Source organism: Acanthisitta chloris, unplaced genomic scaffold (genome assembly GCF_000695815.1).
Source record: "Acanthisitta chloris isolate BGI_N310 unplaced genomic scaffold, ASM69581v1 scaffold9118, whole genome shotgun sequence".
Lineage (NCBI taxonomy): Eukaryota > Metazoa > Chordata > Aves > Passeriformes > Acanthisittidae > Acanthisitta > Acanthisitta chloris.
In genome coordinates, this window is record NW_008688677.1 from 1 (window position 1) to 9,605 (window position 9,605).

Genomic DNA, 9,605 nt, shown 5'->3' on the forward strand with positions numbered 1-9,605 from the left:
TTCTATGATTCTAAGAGAAACTCTGTATTGGAGAACTATGATATTTTTTCCCTGCTTTGTTGAAACAGAAGGGCTTACTGAACCCATGCTGATCTAGAAGGCCCTGGCTTGTCTTCCTGAACGGTTCCCATGGGCACAGCAGCATTGATTTGTAGGGCTGTACTACCCAGTAGCTCAAGTCATATTCTGTTGGCACTGTACAAAAGTGTAACTGAAAAGCTTTTCGTTTTCTAAAGTTAGCATTTAGTGTGAAATCAGACAGTACTCATGAGGTGAAGAGTACAAGATAGTATTCTCTACATCACAAATAAAGGTCATGGTATAGTAGCTACATACTGAAAATTAAAATTGTATCTTTTAGTCATTACAAAACAACTGCATTTGTGGTTTTGAGAAGCATGATTTTAAAATTTTGTAGTATGATGGTCAAGCTAGGAGGAACTGAGCCACAGCTTGTATACTAGCTTTAGTCAAAAATCTGTGAAGATGTGGGGGAACCAAATGAAGTACTTGTATAAAAATCAAGGCAAACTGTTACCTTATTTGTGCAGCAGGTTTGGATAAATGCTAGAGCTGTTGTCACCAGAATGCTAAAATACATTATTTCGCTACCCTGCATGTTCTGTTTATCCATTCACTGTCATCAATGAATAGTAATTACATACCTAAGAAGTGGAAATAAAATTTATCATTTGTATGCATGACTTTTGTGATATGGCTACAGTTAACAAGGACTTCGTTAGGGACCGGAGTGATAGAACAAGGAGTAATGGGTAGAAATTGAAAGAGGGAAATGTAGATCAGGTATTAGGCAGACGTTTTCCCTGTGAGGGTGGTGAGACCCTGTCCCGGGTTGCCCAGGGAGGCTGTGGCTGCCCCAACCCTGGCAGTGTTCACAGCCAGGTTGGATGAAACCTTGAGCAACCTGCTCTGGTGGGAGGTGTCCCTGCCCAGAGCAGGGGGTTGGGTGATCTCTGAGGTCCATTCCAACCCCTTAACATACTATGATTCTATGACTGATGGCATCAGACAGCTACTTGCTCACTCCCCCCACAGTGGGATGGGGGAGAGAATCATAAGGGAAAAAAAAAGTAGAATTTGTGGGTTGAGATACAGACAGAAAAGAAACGGAAAATAGGAACAATTATGTTAAAATAATTAAAATGTGCAAAACAAGTGATGCACAGTGCAGTTGCTCACAGCCTGCTGACTGATACCCTGACAGTCCCTGAGCAGCAGCCCCCAGTTTATGTACTGAGCATGACACCACATGGTCTGGGATATTCCTCCGGACTGGCTGGGTCTGCTGTCCCAGCTGTGTCCCATCCCAGCATCCTGTGCCTGCCGTGGGTGGGGTGAGAAGCTGAAAAGTCCTTGACCTGGTGTAAGCTCTGCTCAGCAACAGCTAAAACTTCAGTATGTTGTCCGCAGTATTCTCATCCTCCAAAACACAACACGGCACCAGCTACTAGGAGAAAAAAATTAACTTTATCCCAGCCAAAACGAGGACAACTGTTTAATAGCTAATATTGTATTACTACAATGTAAGAATTACTGCACTGCAACACAGAAATGTTTAGTACTGTGTGTGAGCAAAGGGTTCTTCTGTTGTACATTGTTGTGAGGAACTTACGCTGTTCTAAGATGCAGGTCTTAAGACTGAGTGCCTTAGGTCAGGGTAGCTTGCACTGCTTTTGTTTTGTTGACACTTGCTATAGAACACAGGTTAAACAGCTGTAAGAATTTTTGTAAAATTATTGTTATTAAAATAAATTTAACATCTCAGCTTACTGAAGGATAAGTTGAAATAATTGATGTACATGTGGATGTTTCCAGAGCATCTGAAATTCGATCTTAAGACAATAGTGGGACTGTTTATTCCTCAACTGAAAGGAAAATACAGGTGCTACTATTTGATCTTGATTTGCACTGTCCTTGAAACTGTCTTTTATGTCAGTTAAAAATAGATATGATTGTAGCAACCTTTAAGTAAATATCTTACTATTATCCTGCAGTGCAGCTGAGGGTGTAGAACCAAAAATCTGGAGTAGTTTCCCAAAAAAAAAAAAAAACCAAGCCAAAAAAGAAGAAATTTCTGTGGCTGAAAAATAGGAGCAATATTTAAAGCAGTTTCACGGTGTTGCTGTCCCACGTGTTCCTTACAACATGTCTATTCCCTAGTCCTGTGTTAGTGTTTATATTTCTTGATGCTTATCAGTCACTTTAGCTGTAAGTTATTATACATGCAGCATCCTTTAGGCCTTCCCTCTTGCCAATAGTAGTTCTAGATTCCAGTGTGCACTTGTAAACACTGATAACTTCACATGAAGCCAAACTTCTTGTATCTTTTTAGAAAGTTTATGTGCTTTGAGTGCATTGTGGTTGTTTTGAAGGCCTTTAAGCATACAGTAGCTGTTGCTGTGTTGTGCTTGTTTTGGGTTAATAACTGTTAATTGCATGTCTTAAAGGAAAGAGCTGCCCCATTACTGGTAAATAAGTTAGTTGTGGATTGGTTTGTGTGGGGTGGAACACATAAATGATCTGCAGCCAGAGTATTGTAATTACATTTTGAGAGATCACTCTTGCTCTCTAAGGCTCTCTTCAAGCTTTGGCTCCTAGCTGGAGGAGGATTAGGATTCACTCTCTTCCAGCTGGTTCTGTGGAAGAGAATCTGTAGTTCTGTCTAAAAAAAACACCCCGTGGTTGATAACAGATGGCCTCCGTCTGTACTCTGTGTTAACTCTGGAACCCCAAGTGCTTAAAAAAAAGACTTTAAACTTTATTCACTCGGTTACTGAACAGGTGACGTAGATCCTAGTAATAGAGCAGATGTGAGCAGGTCCGAAACATTACTGTCATGGGCAGATGTGAATGGATGCTGTGAGCTGGTGCATCTAGTGTGGAATGGTGGTAAGTTGTACCAAGAGGGGCTTTGGCAGTATCTGGAGTCATGGTAGGTTGGAGGCAGAGCTTGTCACTGTGGGAAGATACCAGATGATTTGAGGAGTACCTGTATCAGTGGGTACTACTGTGGAGCAAGTGTTTTTAGCAGCATTCTCTGACAGTTTCAACAGAACTGAGTATAGGATAGCTGGTTAGAAAGGAGGAGACTAGTCCAATATGTTGACTGGATCCCTGTTGTTAGTCCTTTCTGTCCTGGAGATTGTTGCCAGATATGGAATGACACATCTCTGAAGTTTTGTTAATAAAGGAACCATATTTATTACAAAGCTTTAAAATCTAGTCAGACAGGGATGAGGGTGGATGATGGAGAATGTTGATAAATAAACAACAGCTTGATTCCAGTGTTAGCCTTGTTGTGTAGGAAGGGAAGAAACAGCAGAGAGAATGAAGACAGAGAATTCTGTTCCTGCCCTTCCCCTAGTTTCCCAACAATTTTATCTTGAGTCATAGTGGTGGGAAAAACAGTTAAAAGGTAATAATTATTAAATGAAGTACTGTCCTTTTAGATGAAAAATAGTTTCCGTGTTCAAATAAGTACAAATATGCAGTCAACAAGATCTGGTAAACCTTTATCAGCAAGTTGAGTCACCATTCTATCTCCACTTACCAGTGTGTAAAATGGAAATTTTGACAAAACTAAAGGTGTTCTGAATTGTAAAATGTTGCTGGTTCTACACATTTCTCCCCATTTCTGTTAAATTGTCCCATCTAATCTTAAAAGTCCAGAAAAATTGGTGTCAGATACAGCTTTTGGATGTGTATGTGTGTATGGGTTTGACTTCAAGTAGAATTCTTGAACGCTATACAGCCTCTCCCAGGAATTAGGTTTCTCCTTAGTTTTTGAGACTCAGTTCTGGATATTTAGGAATGAGTGTTTTAATTTTAGTGCTGGATTTGTGAATTTGTCTGGACTAGTAGCAAATTCCTTGACGGTATGCGTGGAGAAAAGAGTAATTCTGCTGCTGAGTGTTGCAGCGACTACACTTCAGAAGCTGCTAATCATTAACCTGAACGCAAAATCTTTACTGCAGTCTCAGGAACGAGTAGATGCACTTGATTTGTGCTGCTACCAATTTTTTTTCCCAAAGTACACATCCATAAAATGTACTGACTGGCTCTCTTCCTTCAGCACAGACTTCACCTGGCTTTGCAAATTCAGGATACCTTTGTATGGGAGGTCTTTTGGCAGCAGAGTTGTTTGGAAAAGGTTTTATCTGCACATGTTTGGGGGTTTGCCATACTTGCTGTATAAGGCTGCTCCCCTAGGAATGGTCTGTTCCTGTGCAGCGAGAGAGGGAGAGAGGAGCACAGAATGACAGGTTTTTTAATGTAAAATTGAGTAATAGTATCATCTGTTGCTCTTAGGACAGCGTCCTTTATTTTCTTGAAAATTAGGAATCTGGGGCGAAGTATAGGAGAGAGCTCACCCGATATAACTTTGGGTATAGAAAACTTACGTAACTTGGACTGCCAGGTTCCTGAATCAGTGTCAAGTGAAGGGAGTTTCTTTATACTGCAAAGAAAGAAATTTGAGCCTCTCTTCCCTCCCCCCCAGTCTGCAGGCAGGAAGTCTTGGCATGTGATTCTGATTGTGACGTGCATTTAATCCTCTGATTAGCGGACTCGTTAGCTCTGGGAAGGGTATTTAACAATTGACTGTCTAAATATTTCCAGTTGACATTCTGTGAAGTCCTTACCATGTGCGTGTCTGATAGGAAGGCAGTTTCTTCAGGTTGAATGTCAGCCCCAAATAGTGTCCACACTGCTTTTTTTTTTTGCATTGGTTTCCAGACATCAGTAACCACTGCACAGAATTCAGCCTGTCTATACATCACTACTATCCATGCTATTAGGAGCATTTCAGATTTTCTCTCAGCTGTAGTAGTCTTCCTCAGTCAGCAGCGGTTGTTTTGAATGTCCTTGGCCAAAACTGAGGTTGTAAAATTATTACACATGCACACTTTTTCCACAGGCACTTCTCCATAGTTGCCTTTAGGAGGGGGAACGGTATGTGAATTTATAGAACACATTTGGTTTCTAGATAGCCTTTGTTGTTGTAACTACATGTGCTGAGAGGCTGGCAGGCTGTAAGACACTCGGTCCAATTTGTTCTGGCTCCCTCCCTCGCTGGATCTGGTGACATCACACAGATAGATGTGCTTGTGAGCAAAACAGCAGAAGGAGTTGAATGTCTGCCAAAAATTTGCAGTATGAAACTGAGCTGGCTGCTTCCAGTCTTGTTTTCACCAATCTTTCATTGTGTGCTTGTGTTTTTCACTTGCCAGGATGTTCTTTGCTGAACAAACACAGCAGCAGTGAAATCTCTCCATACTTAGCATAACAGTCTCACACGGAAGCTTTGGAGAAGTACCCTGATTTCCACATTAAAAATTATTCCAGTTTAATAAATTATTCCGAAACATTTTGAATTCCAGTAGAACCTTTCCCCAGACTGCAGATGATTTTTAAAAAAAAATGTGGTTAAGTGTTTGTGTGCAGCTTGTCAGAGGTGGTAAGTACAGGAAACACTGAAGCTGTGAAGGATAGTCTTTGATCTGCAAACCAGTGAGAGGCTCCAAGTCAGAAATACAATTTACTAGAAAAAATGAAACAACAAATGCAACAGCACAAAAAGAAACCACTGATAGTCAGAAAGCAACCTGACACCCTGTCAGTCAGGGTGTTGGTAGTAGTCTGATGAAATGGTGGCTGCAGTCCTCCTGGAGTGATGGGTCTGTTGGAGCAGTGATCCCACAGATCCGGTCCTGTCCCAAAGGTCCAATGGCAGCTCTCGTCCTCTGGGAATCCAGCAGGCAAAGGACTCTCTGCTGGTCCAAACCCCAACTTATATCCCTGTGGGAATGCTTGGCTCCTTTATGAAGACAGGTTGAGGGAGTTGAGGCTGTTCAGTCTGGAGAAGACTGTGTGGAGACCTCAGAGCAACTTTTCACTATCTGAAGGGCCTACAAGGAGCCAGAGAGGGACTCTGTGTTAGGAACTGGAGTGACAGGACAAGAGGTGATGGGTTCAAACTGAAGGAGGGAAAGTCTAGGTTGGATGTGAAATAAAAAAAGGTTTTCCCTATGAGGGTGTTGAGACACTGGCACAGGTTGCCCAGGGACGTGGTGGCTGCCCCGACCCTGATGGTGTTCAAGGCCAGGCTGGATGAGCCTTGAGCAACCTGATCTAGTGAGGAGGTGTTGGGACTAGATGATCTGTAAGGTCCATTCCAACCCCTAAATTCTATGATCTTAGACTGTTGACTGTGCAGAGGTTCTATAATATTCTCTTTGGTGAAATAAAATGCTCATGAACTTCCTGTAGAGGACAAATGAAATATTTTACTTTTTCCCTGAAAAGCTGCATGTGTGTTCCAGCTTTCCTTTCACAAATGATGTAGAATAATCAGTGTTAGGTGAGGCCAGGTTGTGTTTGGGAATTCTTTTTCAGTTAAGTGAAATTGACTTTCTGCTCTTCCTGTATGCAGAAAAATATTTATATTCAAGAAAAAAATAATTGCAGGACAGCTAATGAAATTCACTGCTTATCTTTGCTAGTCAATAACCTATAGTAAAATAAGAGCTCGGGAGAAGCATAACAAACAAAGTTGTTCGGGTCTTAGCTGCATAATCCTCTTGAAACATTATGGCCATACAACCATTCTGTAAAGACCTCAGTCACATAGCTGGAAAGCATATGTGGTCATGTGAAGCTATCTTCAAATCTGAAACAAATCAGGTGTGAACTGTAGTACAGTAATTCCCTGTAGCTTGTGTGCAAGTCTGCGGAGGTCATAGTGTTGCTGCTCTTTTTGATGCAAGAACAATGCACATCACACTGCAACTAGTGGAAGAGTTGTAGGAGATTTCTTGATGCAACACTGCATGATGACAGTCGTAGGAGTATCATTAAACTTTGGTTACTTAAATGAACTTTATCTGTAAGTCATCTTTTCCTACAAATTTGGTTTCTTCTGGCTAATGTTGTATACTTTTCTGCAGCAACACAAGGATTTTGGAAGTGAAATTGAATAGAACCGTGTACACGGTGGATAGAAACATACTTAAGTGCAGTTTAATGATATTTAAGTGACTTCATATACAAGTGCAGTGTAGACATGAGCAAAGGAAAAGCAGGCAAATGAAAGTGTGTGGACTAGGAAAGTAATTTTGAGACTTACCCTTAGAGAAACATTGATTGAATAAAGATATGTTCATAAAAGACACTGCTATGCATGTGGTATAATAGTCTTTCCTGTCCTAGCAAACTGCCTCATTGGCGTACTAGACTTTATACTGTGTCGGGTTATCTGCGTGGTTTAACTCCTAGATTTTGATTTGCAACAGTCATGGCAGTTTCTTACAGAGGTCTGTGCAGACACCCACACATACATGTAAAAGTCCTGAGTTCCAGACAGACAAAAGGTTGTGAGACCCCCACCTGGAATACAGTGTGTTGTTCTGCTGTCCTCAACATAAGAAGGACATGGAACTGTTGGAGCAAGTCCAGAGGAGGCCACAAAGTTGCTAAGAGGACTGGAGCATCTCCCCTGTGAGGACAGGCTGAGGGAGTTGGGGCTGTTCAGCCTGGAGAAGAGTAGACTGCATGGAGACCTCAGAGCAACTTTTCAATATCTGAAGGGCCAACAAGGAGCTGGAGAGGGACTCTTTGTTAGGAGCTGCAGTGATAGGACAAGGAGTAATGGTTTTAAACTGAAGGAGAGGAAGTTTAGGTTAGATATTAGAAAAAAGTCTTTTACAGTAAGGGTGTTGACACTGGCACAGGTTGCCCAGGGATGTGGTGGCTGCCATGACCTTGGTGGTGTTCAATCCAGGCTGGATGAGCCTTGAGCAACCTGATCTAGTGAGGAGGGGTCCCTGCCCATGGCAGAGGATTGGGACTAGATGATCTGTAAGGTCCATTCCAACCCCTAAATTCTATGATTCTATGAAAAAGAAACTGCATCAAAGTGTATGGTTTCCTCTCGGGAAGAAAATATCCTTCAGAAATGTCCTTTAGATCAAAATGTCCTTTAGATCAAAATGTCATCACAGAGATCCCAACAGCATTCACTGATGCTAATAACGTAGCTGCAGTGTTGAATTGATGTTTGCTTGGTGTACTTTTTGGGATGTGAGCAACCTGGGCGTGTGTGGGCTTGTGTGTGTGTGATACTGTATGATTTTTAACCTCCTGTCCAACTCCAACCATCCTGTGATTTAATAGTGCAACTTTAATGTCACATTGGCCCTTAACTTTGAGTTAAAAATCAGTGAACTGTCTGTGCACGTGGGGAAATGGATGCTGTCAAATGTTCAGTCACGTTAAAATTTAGCTATTAATAATTGTTGCTTTTACCTTCTGTCTGAAATACCATCACAATGTAAGGGAGATTCTCTGTGAAACTTAAGAATAACATCTGACTGCAATGAAAGGGAAACATTCTGAGATGTGAAATCGCGTTCACTGAGTGCATTTCTGGCAAAACTTGACATATTGTGGAAGTTATAATTTGCTTTATCTAAAAAAGCTAGGAAGTTTGGGTTTTTTTTAAATGTGTTTATTTTTATCTTAAGTTACTGAGCTAATATATGACCAAATAAGAGATGAATGAACATGCCAAATTGGATTCTCAAGGATTTTAAGCCTTTTTGCTGCAGCTTTGTGATGAGCCAAGATCATTGCATTTGTTGCACAGAAGACCAGCAGTTCCTAGACAGGGATCACTGCATTCTTTAGTTCTTATGCTGATCTGCTTGTTGACATTACTCAAGGAATTTTCTCTGAGCATTTTTTTATCTGAAACTGGGAACAATGTGCTTATCTACTGTGTGTAGTATTGAAATGGGAATAAAATAACAAAAAAAAGAACCAGTTACTACTCTTACAGGAAAGATGAGGGATAGTTAATAACTTGTTCCAAGAGGTTAGTAAGTACTCCTCAGGAAGAAGAGATTGAAGGTAAGAAGACAAGTGAATGTTTCTCAGAAGGTGAAAATAATTCCTGAAATCTTGATTCCAAGGAAGTTAAAGCACTGACAGACCCTTAATGCATGCCAGTTTTTACCCCTCTACTGACTGGATGCAGCTATCTATCTGGTACCTAGAGTCCAGCCATGAGCAAAAAGAGAACAACTTGTGTACAGTCAATCCCCTCTCTGTGTTTAAAGAGGATGGAGTATCCCTGCATAGCTGATTTCAGCCAACATTGCACATGACTATGGCTGGAAAGATACTGCCTGTGGGAAGTGAAGATGCCAGCTTCCCCCTCCCACTTGGATAGTAACGATTTGTACGCTTGGCATAACTGCCTACAGTTGTCTTGTGTTCTCCCTTTCTCAAAAGGAGCAGAAACTTGAACTCTTCAGTTAACTAATCCTATGAACGTGCTTCAGACTGAAATAGTTTGGTGAGCAGGTGATTTCATATCCGTTTACACTTGAGCATCATCTGGGATTTACACAAAGGCTAATGTTAATACTTGTGTTCTAAATGAGGGATGTTAGGCTTTCATTCCCAAGTGGTCGTTCACATTGTGTGGCTTAATTTTGAAACAGCAGATTTCCTAAGGTGTTCGGATTGTTTCCATCCCATGGGTGTTTTAAGGACCACACCTCAGTCTGCAGGTGTACTGTGTCTGT